Below are 15,381 nucleotides of genomic sequence, written 5' to 3'. Positions count from 1 at the left end.
GCTCTTTTCACAAATAGCCTTCTGCTAAGTCATGGATAAAGAATCATTCAGAGTTCAGAATTATAGATACTCCCTAAGAAGAAGGTGTCTGGTTTATAGCTGTTCTCTGCCCCTCCACAGAGGTGACAGCGCCCTACCCCCAAATGTTACTGAGTCTGCAGAGCGAGTGAGACAAACAAACAAACAGTAAACTCTGCAGACAGCTGTGTGCTCTGCTAGAATGTCTGCATGTCTAGATGTCAGAAGGATCGCCATGACTAGCTATGGAGAGGTAGGATCATCTGATCCTCTCCCCTACACACAGGGGCGTAGCAATAGGGGGTGCAGAGGTAGCGACCGCATCGGGGCCCTTGGGCCAGAGGGGCCCCGAAGGGCCCTCCCTCAACTACGGTATTAGCTTTCTATTGGTCCTGTGCTCATAATAATCACTTCTATAGATACTTTGAGTAGTGGTAATCATTAACAAACTGTTCCCCATCCTCCTCTTGCACCTCTGACACTGTAGTTGCCATTGGCAGGTTTTGATGCACCGCATTAATTGCTATGTATAGAGTGCTTGGGGGGCCCATTGTAAAACCTGCATCGGGGCCCAGAGCTCCTTAGCTACGCCACTGCCTACACAGCCCACACTTCTCCCTTAATTCAACAGGACAGTGTTTGAAGTGTGTAATGGACACAGTGGGGGTTGCAGGTTTTGTCTTTCATTGTGAGAGAGTGAATAGGAGGGCAGCATCTAAAGCTCAAACAATGATAATGGACATGTAAGCAATGTGTGTAATTACATCCATCACTACTTATTATTGAAGATGGCATAATAATGTATTTCCATTAATGCTGTCTGTTTGCCCTCTCTCTAATGCTATGTACCACCTCACGATTTTTCCAACGATTTTCCCGATGTCCATCAATTTTTTTTTTGAGCGACAAGTAGTCATTTACACGATGTCGTGACATCCCTTAGCGTTGTGTGGTGAAAAGTGACCGTCACTGAGGATCAAGTAAAGTACTGAGGTCGCTTGACTTCTCGTTCGCGCCCGTCCTGTAATGTCACGTGACATCTCGCATACCCGCTGGCAGGAAGATGAATCGCTGGACGCTTGTCATGAGGGACACCTCGCTGGATCCATCTTCCTGTGTTGTTGCAGTCACTGTGGTGAGTGTGGAGCTTAACTTTGCTTGCCCTCACCCTCTGCTCATGCTCCCTCTCCCACTGTCTCCCTGACCAAACAACTGCTACTTGGGGAACAATGTACACAACTATGTACACTAGTCTGAGCACACTACAGGGGAGCCAGTAGCATTTGGAACTATTATTGTGTATTTATGTAGCACTGACATCTTCAGCACTTTACAGAGTACATAGTCATGTCACTGACTGCTCACTGGAGCTTACAATTTCATCCCTACCATAGTCAAACTGTAATGTCCGACCATATTATTATCATGTATTTATATAGCACTGACATCTTCTGCAGTACTTTATATAGCACTGACATCTTCTGCAGTACTTTACAGAGTACATAGTCATGTCACTGACTGTCCTCAGAGGAGCTCACAATCTAATCCTACTATAGTCATAGTCTAATGTCCTACCATATTATTATTATGTATTTATATAGCACTGACATCTTCTGCAGCACTTTACAGAGTACATAGTCATGTCACGGACTGTCCCCAGAGGAGCTCACAATCTAATCCTACCATAGTCATAGTCTAATGTCCTACCATATTATTATTATGTATTTATATAGCACTGACATCTTCTGCAGCACTGTAGAGAGTACATAGTGATGTCACTGACTGTCCTCAGAGAAGCTCACAATCTAACCCTACCATAGTCATAGTCTAATGTCCTACCATATTATTATTATTTATTTATATAGCACTGACATCTCCTGAAGCACTTTACAGAGTACATAGTCATGTCACTGACTGTCCTCAGAGGAGCTCACAGTCTAATCCCTACCACAGTTATAGTCTAATATTTTCAATATAGGATTGTTTTGGGGTAAACCAGTTGACTTATTAGTATGTTTTTTAGGATGCAGGAAATGTCTGAAGTGTCTGAAGACAGAAACTCCATGCAGATTTTGCCCTGGCCAATGTTCAAGCCTTGGACTCAGCACTAAAATGCAGTAGTGCTCCCCACTGAGCCTCTATTCTACTCATAGATATCTGCTCATCCATGTCATCAATTCTGACCCTTTACTACCCTTCCTCCCTCCATTCTACTTCTCTTCTCTTGTATCACTTACACTACAAACACACTGTGCTTATCTCCAGAATGGATTATGAATCAAACTGTTAGGCCCAGTGCACACCAAAACCGCTAGCAGATCCTCAAAACGCTAGCGGTTTTTGAAGCAGATTTCAGAGCGATTCTAGGCATGTTTAGAGACATTTTCTAAACATGCCGAGTGTTTTTGTGAAGCAGATTACAAATATTGTTACAGTAAAAGCTGTTACTGAACAGCTTCTGTAACAAATACGCCTGGAAAACCGCTCTGATCTAGTGTTTTTCAGAGCGGTTTGCATTTTTCCTATACTTTACATTGAGGCAGAATCGCTTCTGCAAACCGCAAATGTGCAGCAGGAGGCACGTTTGCGGTTTGCTAAAAACCTCAAACCGCTGGTGTGCATCATCCCATGGAAATACATTAGCCAAGCGTTTTCACAGACAGATGTGGTTGGCGGATCGCTGCTAAAACCGCTCGGTGTACACTGTGCCTTAAACCACCTTACTATATCAGCCCTTCAATGTCATGATATACCCACTCCAGTCCTACCCCAACAGGTGGTAACATATCTGCATATCTCATAATGTTTGTGAAAAATTATTCTGAAAGTAAGAATGTCTTGCTTGATAATCCAATCTTGCAATGTGACTGCCATTGGAACTTGTAGTGTGGGTGTTGTATTTATTTGAGGTGCATACTGGCAGCATGTGCTGTATGGCATACAATGCTGATCATCCACAAGGCAAACTTAGGCAGTTGCCTAGAGTCTAGAGAGAGTTTAGGGGCCTGGTGGTTGCTAGCCCCCACCAAATCTAACTAAATGAGCCAGGTGACCATCAGTGGAGGGCAAAGTGTTATCTTGCCCAGGGCCCCGTTTCATAGTTATCCTTCTCTGATGGCTTATATCATGTGTGAAGTGTTCTATAATGTATATGATTTTTGTTTTATTTTTTATGGGGGGGGGCGCCACAGGATTTCTTGCCTGGAGTGACAAGAAGGCTAGAGGCGCCCCTGCGCATGAGACAAGTGGACAAAAAGGGCGCCCCATTCACTCCCATTATAAATATTGTTTAATGGGTGCCGAACAGGTAAAAAAAAGGCGCTGGAGATTATAACCGCTTTAACAAACGGCGCCCGGAGATTTTTAAGGATTTATAACTATGTTTGTGATGATTTAACTTTACAAAATGAGCCCGTGACAAATAACGTTTATAAAGATACTAAATCACTATTTCTAAAACATTTCTAAAACATTATTATCCACCCAAAAAAATTATTTACATTTTTTTATTTACATTTTTTATTTATTAATGTCTGTAAAACATTATTATCCATAGGGGGTCTTAGGTTTAGGCACCACCAGGGGGGTCTTAGGTTTAGGCACCAACAGGGGGGTCTTAGGTTTAGGCACCAACAGGGGGGTCTTAGGTTTAGGCACCAACAGGGGGGTGTTAGGTTTAGGCACCAACTGGGGGGTCTTAGGTTTAGGCACCAACTGGGGGGTCTTAGGTTTAGGCACCAACTGGGGAGTATTAGGTTTAGGCACCAATAGTCGGGTCTTAGGTTTAGGCACCAACAGGGGGGTCTTAGGTTTAGGCACCAATAGGGGGGTCTTAGGTTTAGGCACCAATAGGGGGGGTCTTAGGTTTAGGCACCAACAGGGGGGTCTTAGGTTTAGGCACCAATAGGGGGGTCTTAGGTTTAGGCACCAACTGGGGGGTCTTAGGTTTAGGCACCAACAGAGGGGTCTTAGGTTTAGGCACCAATAGGGGGGTCTTAGGTTTAGGTACCAACTGGGGGGGTCTTAGGTTTAGGCACCAACTGGGGGGGTCTTAGGTTTAGGCACCAACAGGGGGTCTATGGGTTAGGGATAGGTACAGGGAGGGTTTTTAACAAACGTAAATATAAGTTTCAGTTTACAAACAGGGAAGATTAACGTTTTAAGAATTGCCGATCTCATACACATTATTTAGTGATTTATAAATTCTTAAAACACTATTTGTAAACGAAATTCTACACAATATTTCTATAAACGATAATACTGTTTATCGTTTACACCACGCGCCCTTTTTTCCCGACGCCCTTTTTTGATGTACGCCAACCGACACTGGTGCCTAACACTAACCAACACCCCGGTGGTGCCTAACCCTAACTAACCCCTGTGTTGCCTAACTCTAACCACTACCTGGGCGGTGCATACACCTAACCACCAACCCCCCCCCCCATCCTGGTGGTGCCCCACACCCACTGCAGAATCACCCTTTTAAACGTAGAAACGATAATATCTTTGATAATGTGAAATCTGTACATACAAACAACATGACAAAAACTATAACTTTGCAAGCTTCTAAAACGATAATATACTTTAAAAACTTTAATGTCCTAATGTTGTTAACGATATTTACCGGGCACCCTTTTTTCGGCTTATTAACGAAAATTGCATTGGAGTCTATGGAGGCGCCCTTTTCGTCCACCCTCAGCCAGCGCCCTTTTTTCCTGCTTTCCCATTGAGCCATAGAGGGGATGCTGTATGCAAAGCTGAGAAAGAACTTTGGCACTGGAATGCTGAGAGGTGAGTAACTGTGCCGTGCTCCAGCCTCTCCAAGCTCTGCATGGGGAGGAGAGAGGCACATCTGGTACCTATACTGACATTCATGTAATTAGGTCACCTGGAAAAAAAGCACACGGGGTTGCCACTAGTAGAATATTGGTAAAATTATTGATATTCTACTACTTAATTAAGATTATTTCGATATTCTTCTACCTTAATGATATGTTACTATGACTTAACCTAACCCTACTCTCACTCAGAACCTTTCCGCTACCAATACCTAACCTTTAAATCTCCCACTACCTGAAACTAACTGCTAAATTCCCCAGGTGTCACCTAACACAAACCCCCTCCCTCCTGGGGGTGCCTAACACTTAACCACAACCCCCAGCCAACTTTATAGTTTACAAAGTTCATATGTCATTTTACTTTAGAGCTTAACCTAAACCCAGAGTGACATCTGATCCCACACTGGTCATTGTACATATATGATAACAAAAACCCCAAAACATAATCTATGTGATGCATGCGCCTCTCATCTGACAAGTAGTGAGAACCTGGAAGAGTACCTGTGTACCCTCCTAGTCCTAATAAGGATCTGCTAAAGCAAGATGATATAAGAGTTATGGGGGACCCCCATGCTTGCAGAGTCTCCCACTCCTTCAGCATCTACAGAAGGAGAGTGAAGCTGAAATAACTCAAAGGATGAGATCATGGTATATATACCGTAATTAGGCTTTAAAATAACTTTTGTTCCTACTTGTTAAATAATTTTGAATTGTGAGATAAAGTCAAGTCAGCAAGCCTTCAAAATATTCTGAATGAACCCCAAGGTCGTTACTCTCCAGTGGTGTCCCTCTCATGCCATGCAACATCCTGTTTACCCTGGATGAGCGAAAAATAAAGTCATAGCGCTACATAATGCTTATCGCAGCTGATGGATACGGACCACCCAGTCCTTGCCTGTGGCCCACGAGCCTCAGATTAATAAATACCTCCTTAAAATCTGTTTTTTTTTTTTTGTTGTTGTTGTTTTTTTGCACTTCTCTCCAAGGATGCTAAGTATATTTATTCTATTTTCTACTCAACACAGAGGTGAATGTTTTAGAAGAATCCTGCTGATACTTCCCAGAGTTTCCTGTTTCTGTGACCTTGAGAATTGCTAGACAAATCAAGTTAGATAACACCAAGGAATGGAATGCTGCTTGCTGGAATTACTTCTGATATCCTCAGCTGGAAACTAGAGCGCTTATAAACTGGAAAAATATGTATATGTAAGAGGAAACCTGCCAGAATATGGAGATGAAGGACCTTGTGCACTCTCTAGATTAAAGAATTAATTACGAGTACAGTGGTCCACAACTCTTTGGCCAGTGATCAGCCCAGATCATCAACTCAGCCACGCCCTGCCAAAGAGCACTGTTTTTCTCACTCACCACACCGGCCATGTTATGTTCCCCATATGCTGCTCCATCCACTCTTCCCCCCCCCCCCCACACACATAGCAATAGAACCCGCCAGTCGCGTGAAGGCTAGCAATGTGTCTGAACAGTGTCGGCCCTGCACCGTCAGTCGAGTGATCAAGTCCGATCCCTGCCAGGCGACTTGCCTCTTATGTGTGGACAGCGAAGCAGGAGGTTAGACAGACAGCGTAAGGGTAATTTGGGGCTCCAATGATCGCTGGACCCTGAATTACACTTTCCTCCGCGTTGCGATGACTCGGAGGAGAATTAGTAATTAACGCCGCCGGGGAGGTTAGCGGCAGCAGGGAGAGCTGTCACTCGGTTCGCCCTGCACCCAGCTCACATACAGCGTACTAATACGTGCATGTGGGCAGGGCTTAAAGGACACATGAAGTGAGAGGGATATGATGGCTGCCATATGTGTTTCCTTTTAAAAAATGCCAACTGCGTGGCAGTCCTGCTGATCTCTTTGGCTGCAGTAGAAACTGCACCTGAAACAAGTGTGTAGCTTGTCTGGACTTCTAGCCTTTCAAAGTACCGTAATTAATTTGTCATCAGTTAATGATTAGGAATATGCACAGACATCTCTACTAGGGATGATCAACAATTTGCAAATTCTTCCAAGTTGATACACATTTATGCACATTTTTATGCAAATATATGCAGCTTGAAAATGGACCAATCAATTTAAACCTGGGTTTAAATTGATTGGTCCTACTTCAAACTGCATACATTTGCAAAAAAAATTGCATAATCTTGGAAGAATTTGCATCTCATTAATCATCCCTAATCTCTACTAGGAAAACATTATTGCCTGGTGAGGGGCTTTAGAAAGTTTTTCTAGAAAATGGTTTAACTATCCATATTCAATAGCTACTAAAGTTTACTGAAGTTTAAAGAAAACCTGTGCCCCTCTGAACAGCGGGGATGTAAATATTTACCTTCCCGGCTCGAGCGCAGGTGCAGTATCGGCTCTCCGCTCGGAGATAGGGACGGAAATAGCCGATTGCTGTCAGGCCACTCTACAGGGCAGGCGCAAGTCTCCTGCGCCTGCGTAATAGAGAGGACCCAACGGAGATCGGCTATTTCCACCTATCTCCGTGCGGAGAGCCACAGCAGCGCCCCCGCTGGAGCCAGGGAAGGTAAATATATCAAGCCTTGTCAGGCTTGTTGAGCCAGGATTGCAGGACACTTTGGGGGAGCCAGCGCTGGATTGCCTGCAGCTACAGTGGAGGGGGAAGCCTCATTGGGACCCTGAGGCTTCCCCCTCCCGAGGTAAGTACCCCCCAGGGGACGTTTTCTATATTACAGAGTCTCTTCAAGTTGGTTCTGTTGTGGTTTTTAAAAACAAAACGTGTCACTTACCTGGGGATTCTACCAGCCCCCTGCAGACATCTTCTCTCGCGCCATCACTCGAGGATCCTCCGGTCCCCCGCCGCGGCTCACTTCCCAATTATTTGTCTAACTAGACGAATGCCACTGCGTCTGCGCGTCCTTGCTCCTGCTTGCATCTCAGAGAAATTCCTGCGCAGGCGCAATACAAGAAAACTTTGTACTGCACCTGCCATGGTCGCACAGATACAGTGGAATTCGTCTAGTCAGACGAATAATAGGGATGTGAGCCTCGGCACTGGGACCAGAGGATAGTTCAGGCTGGCGGGACAAGATGTCTGCAGGGGGCTGGTAGAAGCCCAAGGTAAGTGACACTTTTTGTTTTTATAACCACTACAGAACCCCTTTAAAGATTGCATAGGCTCCCTTTCATGAGTCAATATAAGGCAAATGAGTCAACCATGACCAGGAAGGTGACCATGGCTCAGAAAGGTAATCATGGGTGAGAAGGTGACCATGACCCAGGAAGGTGACCATGGCCTGGGAAGGTTACCATAGCCCTGGAAGGCGGCCATGGCCCAGGGAAGGGGAATATTGTCTGGGAAGATGACCATGGCCCAAAAAGGTGACCATGACCATGTTACTCAATATTTGCGATAGTGCTACAATATGCTTGACCCTTGTGTGATACCAGGGACGGATCTAGACCAAGTTGCGCCTGGGGCAAGGTCAGGTTTTGGCGCCTAAAGGTCAGGTTTTGGCGCCTAAACTGCCATTCCCCATCCAGTTTTGGTGCCTAATGGTCAGGTTTTGGTGCCTAAAGATCAGGTTTTGGTGCCTAAACTGCCATTCCCCATCCAAATTTTGCCTCCTTTTTAAGAATTCAACAAACTGCGCCTGGGGCAAGAGACCCGTCTGCCCCCCCCCCCCCCCCCCCAGATCCGTCCCTGTGTGATACAAGAGAGAGACAGGCTCAATGTGTAGATATATACAATAGAAAATAATAAAACTGGATCCTTTTAACCACTCTGCGACTGCCTAACACAGGATGGCGGCCGCAGAGTGGCTTTCTTGTTCCTTCACCATGCACGGGTGCGTGATCTCGCAATGCGTGAGATTAGCAGGAAGCACGCGCTTCCGTAAACAAACATTGCAGGACTCCGTGATCAGTGTAGAAAAAAAAAACAGCAATTTATTAATAAAATAGACTTTTTAAATTAAAAAAACCAACAACAATAAAATTCATTTTAAAAAATTGCAGCAGCAATCAGATCCCACCAACAGAAATCTCTGTTGGTGGGCAGACAAGGAGGAAAGATTCATTTGGCTGCTAAATTGAACAGCCGAGTACTAACCTGTTACAGCTGCAGAGTGCTGAATTGTAAAAAATGGCCTCGTCACTAGGGAGGTGTAAGCTTGTGGTCCTCAAGAGGTTAAACATAAAAAAACTACAGTATAGTATAACTCACAAGAAAAACATTATAAAAGTTGTTTACGTATAACACAGAATATCAATGAGGCGCTCTATAATATCATAAAATAATAAACACCACTAAAATAGCACACACTGGCACAGGCCTTTTGTTGTTCAGTTTAAAAGGCTGACATACAATGGAGAACTCTGCATTGAGTTCTGTAATATACCAATGCTTTTAGTTTACGCAATGCAAGTGAAAGCCTCACTTCAAAAATAAAAAAAAATAATATTTATGTCTAGAAGCCTCAAATAACAATTTCCCAGAACAATAGTGTGCAGATGACGAGCTTATTGAAGCGAGAGGTAAACGTTTCTCCTGAACCTGGCAGAATACAATAGACAGAGTATTTTGTGTATGAGACTATTTAGGGATTCTTCACTCCATCGATATTATTGCTGGCATGATCTGTGCTACACATGCCCCGAGGACACATCCGTAGGAGCCAAGATTTCGCACTGTCTGTAATCCTGCCAGCATCAAGACACTCAATGCTGCGGAGGGAAGCGGTCTCATCTGATGCATTAACAACAAAGGCCAGCATTCTATTCACTTTTTCTCCTGTTTTCTCCTAGGTGATTTTTTCACACCTAATCAACAAATAGCCTTTTAAGCCACCAGCAAGCAAGAAAATGCTCGGCGTAATTTTGACAATACTTCTTTTTTGATACTTTTTGGATTACAGAGTGCTGAGAAAGTATTTTTAACAAAAGGGAAAAAAACAAAAGAGAAAAAATGAAAGTCCCCGTATTCAATTGATCTTGAGGCCCCTTTTATATTTGCAATGCAAGTGTGCGTTGTGTTACCCTGTAGCTGCAGGGTTACACCACGGCAATGCAAGTAAATGGGGCCTAGCATACTTACCATGTCGCATTGCACCAGAAGTTTCAGAATCACAGAGTCTGCAGGACGTTACCGTACAACTTCCCCAGCAACGGTGCAGCGGCGGAAGTCACTGGAGTCAATGAATGGCGGAGGAATTTCATTGACGGGAGCACGGTGTGTTGATGGGAATCCCAGTGCCGTATGTCACTGAGCAGTGAGGGTTGGGGGGCAGCGCTATGCATTTGACCCTGTCGGCGCACTTTACCACAAGGCCATAATGTTTGTCATTTTTTTAGTTGGGGTAGGATGTGGCAAGAGCACCGCATCCATGGGCATAACAATAGGGGATGCGACCCCTGCCCCCGCAGGGGGGGCCTGGGGCCCCCCTAGGGCCTGCTCAGGGCTTTTGGGGGGGGACAGGAGGGGTCGCAACATAAGAGGAGAGTGTGGCAGATCAGCAGGGAGGGGGGACATCCTTAGCGGCAGTGGGTGGGCGGCGTCAGGCTGGATACATACCTCCATCGCGCAGGAGGTCTCCGATCAGTAAGAGCTTTATGTTACTTCCTGTGGCCTGCCGCCACCGCCCGCTGCCACTAATGATTGCAGGAGGGGGAGCGCTAAGAGGAGAGCCTGAGGTGAGGGAGGGGGGAATGTCCCCCCTCCCCGCTGATCTGCCACACTCTCCTCTTATGTTGCGACCCCTCCTGCCCCCGCAAAAAGGCCCGGGGGGGGGGGGGGGGCACCCGGGATTTTTTTTTGCACGGTGGCCTGGGGATTTCTAGTTACGCCCCTGATTGCATCCCCGCTGCAACGCAAAAGGTAAGTGTAAAACCGGCCTTAAGCTCCACCACCTGCCTGTTTGCCAATCCCCTCCCCAGTGTCTTTATGAATTATCAAAATGTTTTAATTGTTTAAGATGATGCCGCACACTGGAGGCAAGTATTCGCACCGGCAGGACAGGTAAATATGCAACACTGACCATGGGAAGGACATGTACACTTGGGGGGGGGACCGACCTCAGGTCCGGCAGTTGTTGGCAAAGTCAACGCCGGTACCACAGCGCACCTAAGCCTTTGCATCTGAGATTTTCCAGCATGCCTGTTCACTCGTACGTTTTCAGCATTAATTGCAAAATGCTGAAAGTTATTTTAAACAGACTGATAATATATATATATACATATACTATATATATATATATATTTATATATATATATCTCATAGGAGAAAAAAGTGAATTAAACAATGGTCTCTGGCCCATTTTTCTCCTGAATTTTCTCCTAGGTGATATTTTCCCATCTTATTATCAAATGCCTTTTAAACCCCCAGGAAGCAAGAAAATACTGAAAATAATGTTGACAGTACTTTTTCACCTGGTGGTGGGGCTGCCTCCTAAAGCCTCCAGACAGACTCGCATACTTTTGCATACTGTTTCAATTGTAAAAAGCTTAAAGCTAACGTGACCCCGTTAAAAAAAAAAGGCAGATACTCACCTAAGGAGAGGGAAAGCTCGGTCCTAATGAGCAATCCCTCTCCTCTCCCGGTGCTGCGCTGGCTCCTCCATTCGTATCCCCCGCCGAGGGGACTTCGGAAGTCTTCAGGAGCCGAGTCCTCCCGAAGACAGGCGGCGCACACGCGAGTGCGTCATAGAGGGCGCGCGTGCGCAGTGTAGAGCGGCCCGTCTTTGGGAGCACTCGGGCTCCCGAAGCATCTCCGAAGCCTCCCTTCGGCCTGGAGACAGCGGTATTTACCGAAACGGTCGAATACCGCTACGGGGGAGCCAGAACAGCAGCGGGCACCGGGAGAGGAGAGGGAGTGCTGCTCTATGGCCTAGGTTCTCAACATGTGGTACGCGTACCCCAGGGGGTACTTCTGATGGTTCCAGGGGGTACTCTGACTTGATTTACTTAACCAAATATAACAAATTTAGAGTTTTAGATAATGATAAATCTTATTTCAATAACACCAAATTAGTATTTTAGCTAATTAGAAGCAATAGTAAATGCCTGGAAATTGTTTAGAACCAATTATGTGCTATGATTTAAATATAGATTTTTTTAGATTTGTCAAGGGGTACTTGTGATAATGTTTACTATGCTAGGGGGAACTTGATGAGTACAGGGTTTTAAAAGGGGTACACACCATTTCTTAAGAAACTATTCAAATATACAAAGGGTAGTTTATTGTTGGGAGGGGATTTTAACTTGGCGTTCTCTAACCTTAAAGATCGATATGTCCCCCCCAGTACCGTTACAACGGCTACTCACGATCGCAATTCCCGCAAGTTTAGAATTCTTATGAGACAATATAAACTGCTTGATTTATGGAGGATCTCTAACCCTACCTCTATTGAGTATACCTTCTTTTCTCCCCCACACGCATCTCACTCCCGCCTTGACTATTTCTTCTCAACATCCAGTCTCCTGTCATCATTGAAGGGAGCTGAAATACTTCCAATTGCATAGTCAGATCACCAAGCAGTCATCACAGAAATTGACTTACTATCCCACACTCACAAACCGATTTTCTGGAGATTGAATGAAACTCTATTACAAGACAAAAAGATCCTATCTAGGCTTGCGGATGAACTGCAATCTTATTTCACAGTTAACATTGAATCAGGTCCCTCTTATGGGATGGTATGGGAGGCACATAAGGCCTTCATCAGGGGTCTGTTTATATCAGAGGCCACTAAGCGTAAAAGAATGTCTTCTTCAAGACTTTCTAAGCTCTACTCAGATCTAGATTCGGCCCAAAAATTATATAAATCTAACCCAACCCAGATACTTTACTCTACAATACAAACCCTCAAACAAGAAATACAAACCCTTCAATGTACACAATTGGAGAAAAGCCTGAGATGGACTAGACAACTTTTCTATGAAAGAGGCAATAAGCCACATACTATTCTTGCCCGCAAATTAAACCCAAAATCTTCCAACCATTCCATATACTCTATGAAAGATTCCCACGGAACTGTTCATTATCACCCACGAAAGGTGGCACACATTTTTACAGACTATTATAAGACTCTCTATAACCTACCAAAATATCCCAATCTTTCTACACATCTATCCAAAATAGATGCGTTTCTAGATCAATTAAATATGCCCTCTCTCACTGAAGTAAACATTAAATCACTTAATGCCCCTATAACAGATGAAGAAATTACAGAGGTCATAAAACATCTTCCTTCCACAAAAGCTCCTGGTCCAGATGGCCTACCATATTCTTACTACAAAAAACTTCAATCCACTCTGGTCCCTTATTTGACTAAACTAGCAAACGCACTTATGAAGGGGAATGTAGCACCTAACTCATTTTTGAATTCCCTAATTACTATGATCCCTAAAGAAGGTAAGGGTCCACAACTTCCACAGAACTTCCGGCCTATATCTTTACTTAATTCGGATCTAAAAATTATCACAAAAGTGATGGCAAACCGTTTAAACCCAATCCTTTTCTCTATGATTAATAATGATCAAGTAGGATTCATTTTAGGCCGTCAGGCGGGAGACAACACTAGGAAAGCTATCAATCTGATAGAATTGATGAATAGATCTGGGAAACCTTCTCTTCTTCTAAGTTTGGATGCAGAGAAGGCTTTTGACAGGTTGTCGTGGCCTTTTTTGCTTAGGGTCATGGAATGTCAGGGCTTTTGTGGATCCTTTTTGACCTTAATTCGCTACTTATATTCTTCTCCATCTACAACTGTTAAACTTCCCTATGCTTCAGTATCTCCCTTCCCCATAACGAATGGCACATGCCAGGGGTGTCCCCTATCCCCACTTTTGTTTGCTATAAGTATTGAACCCCTGGCGTGTGCCATCAGACAAAATCAAGATATAACTGGAGTCAAACAAAATACTCAGGAACATAAAATATCGCTTTTCGCAGACGATATATTGTTAACGTTAACTAACCCTCTCACCTCTCTCCCAGTGCTACATTCAATTTTAAGAGAATTTGAAACCATATCAGGCTTCAAACTTAACCAAGACAAGTCTGAAGCACTTCCCATTAAAATGCCACTGACAATGCTCCATAACTTAAAACAATCCTTTCCCTATAAATGGAAGACTCATTCTATTAAATATCTAGGGATTCAATTAACAACTACCTACGCTACCCTGTACAAAGCTAACTTCCCTTCATTAATACAATCTATCTTACAAGATTTACATAAATGGACAGCCTACAAAATCTCATGGATAGGTAGGATCTACTCTTTAAAAATGAACATACTTCCACGTTTACTATATTTATTCGAGACGCTACCTGTCCAAGTTCCCTCTCTACAGTTTAAAATCCTACAACGAGCCTTCTTAAAATTTGTTTGGAACAATTCTAAACCACGGATCCACTCCTCTGTTCTATTAGCTTCTAGAGAACAGGGGGGTTTAGGTCTACCTAATTTGAAACTGTACTATCAGGCCACCCACTTACGCCAACTCCCTGAATGGTCGGATCTAAAGACATATACTAAATGGGGCCTCATTGAGGCATTCAGTATTTACCCAATCTCTTTAGCTTCTTTGATTTGGTCTCCATCTCCTCCCAAACTACCTCATATTAAAATCCTTCCTACGATTAAATTTACTTTCCAAGTATGGTACTCAACAGTTCTGAAAGCTAATCTCAGATCCTCAATATCTCCACTATATCCTATACTAGGTAACCCTGCTTTTACTCCGGGTATGATAGAAAGTTTCATGGGTAGATGGTTTAGTCTTAAATATACCAATCTTCATAACTGGACGAATGTTCTCACCAGAAAACTCCTCACCAAAACTGCACTAGAGGAAAAAATAACCTTTACGCCACAATTGTCTATGGAGTATAATCAAATTAGTCATTTCCTTAGAACTCTCACTAGGGGAACAGATCTCCTTCCCATGTTTACTCCTTTTGAAAGATTATGTCACAATAACGGTCACCAAAAAGGGCTTATCTCGGCTATTTATGTGCTACTTCTAGACAATTCTGGTACCCTCAAACTCAAACACTCATATATGAATAAGTGGGAACAAGCTATTGGACAATCCCTAGAATTGGAAGACTGGGTCTCAATATGGGAGAATGCGAAAAAAACATCAATATGCACACAAGTAAAAGAAAACATTTATAAGTTGATTTTTCGATGGTATAGAACACCGGAAGTATTATCAAAAATATATTCTGATGTATCCAATCAATGTTGGAGGGGATGTAATCAGCATATATTCTGGTATTGTCCAATAGTTCAACCACTATGGGTAGAGATTCAATCCTTAATAGCAAGGGTAACAAATACTAATACTCCTTTAGACCCCCTCTATATGCTCCTAGGTAAACCGATACCAGGAATAAAGAAATATACGATGAGACTGATTACACATATACTAACAGCTACTAGATTATCTATAGCATCTCATTGGCGTAAAGCCCTCTCTCCTACAATCTCTGCAGTTACTACAAAAATCAGTTGGACTAAGGTTATGGAATATCTCACTTCTCTCCTG

The 15,381-nt window shown here is 43.7% G+C and overlaps 1 protein-coding gene across 3 annotated transcripts in view; it reads right to left on the bottom strand.

Annotated features, from left to right (window-relative positions):
* C1QTNF8 (C1q and TNF related 8) overlaps nucleotides 1-15,381 on the bottom strand; it is a 53,436-nt gene that overhangs the window by 16,693 nt on the left and 21,362 nt on the right. Inside the window, exon 1 of one of the 3 annotated variants that reach the window (XM_068246697.1) lies at nucleotides 8,939-8,980. The exons of the other annotated variants lie outside the window; for them this stretch is intronic. The gene's annotated coding sequence lies outside the window, so the exon portion shown is untranslated. Of the gene's footprint in view, nucleotides 1-8,938; nucleotides 8,981-15,381 lie in introns of those variants that run through there. 3 annotated transcript variants of the gene reach the window in all.

This window comes from Hyperolius riggenbachi, chromosome 7, assembly GCF_040937935.1.
Source record: "Hyperolius riggenbachi isolate aHypRig1 chromosome 7, aHypRig1.pri, whole genome shotgun sequence".
NCBI lineage: Eukaryota > Metazoa > Chordata > Amphibia > Anura > Hyperoliidae > Hyperolius > Hyperolius riggenbachi.
The sequence above is the reverse complement of the archived record's forward strand: the minus strand, read 5'-3'. Positions and strand labels throughout refer to the sequence as shown.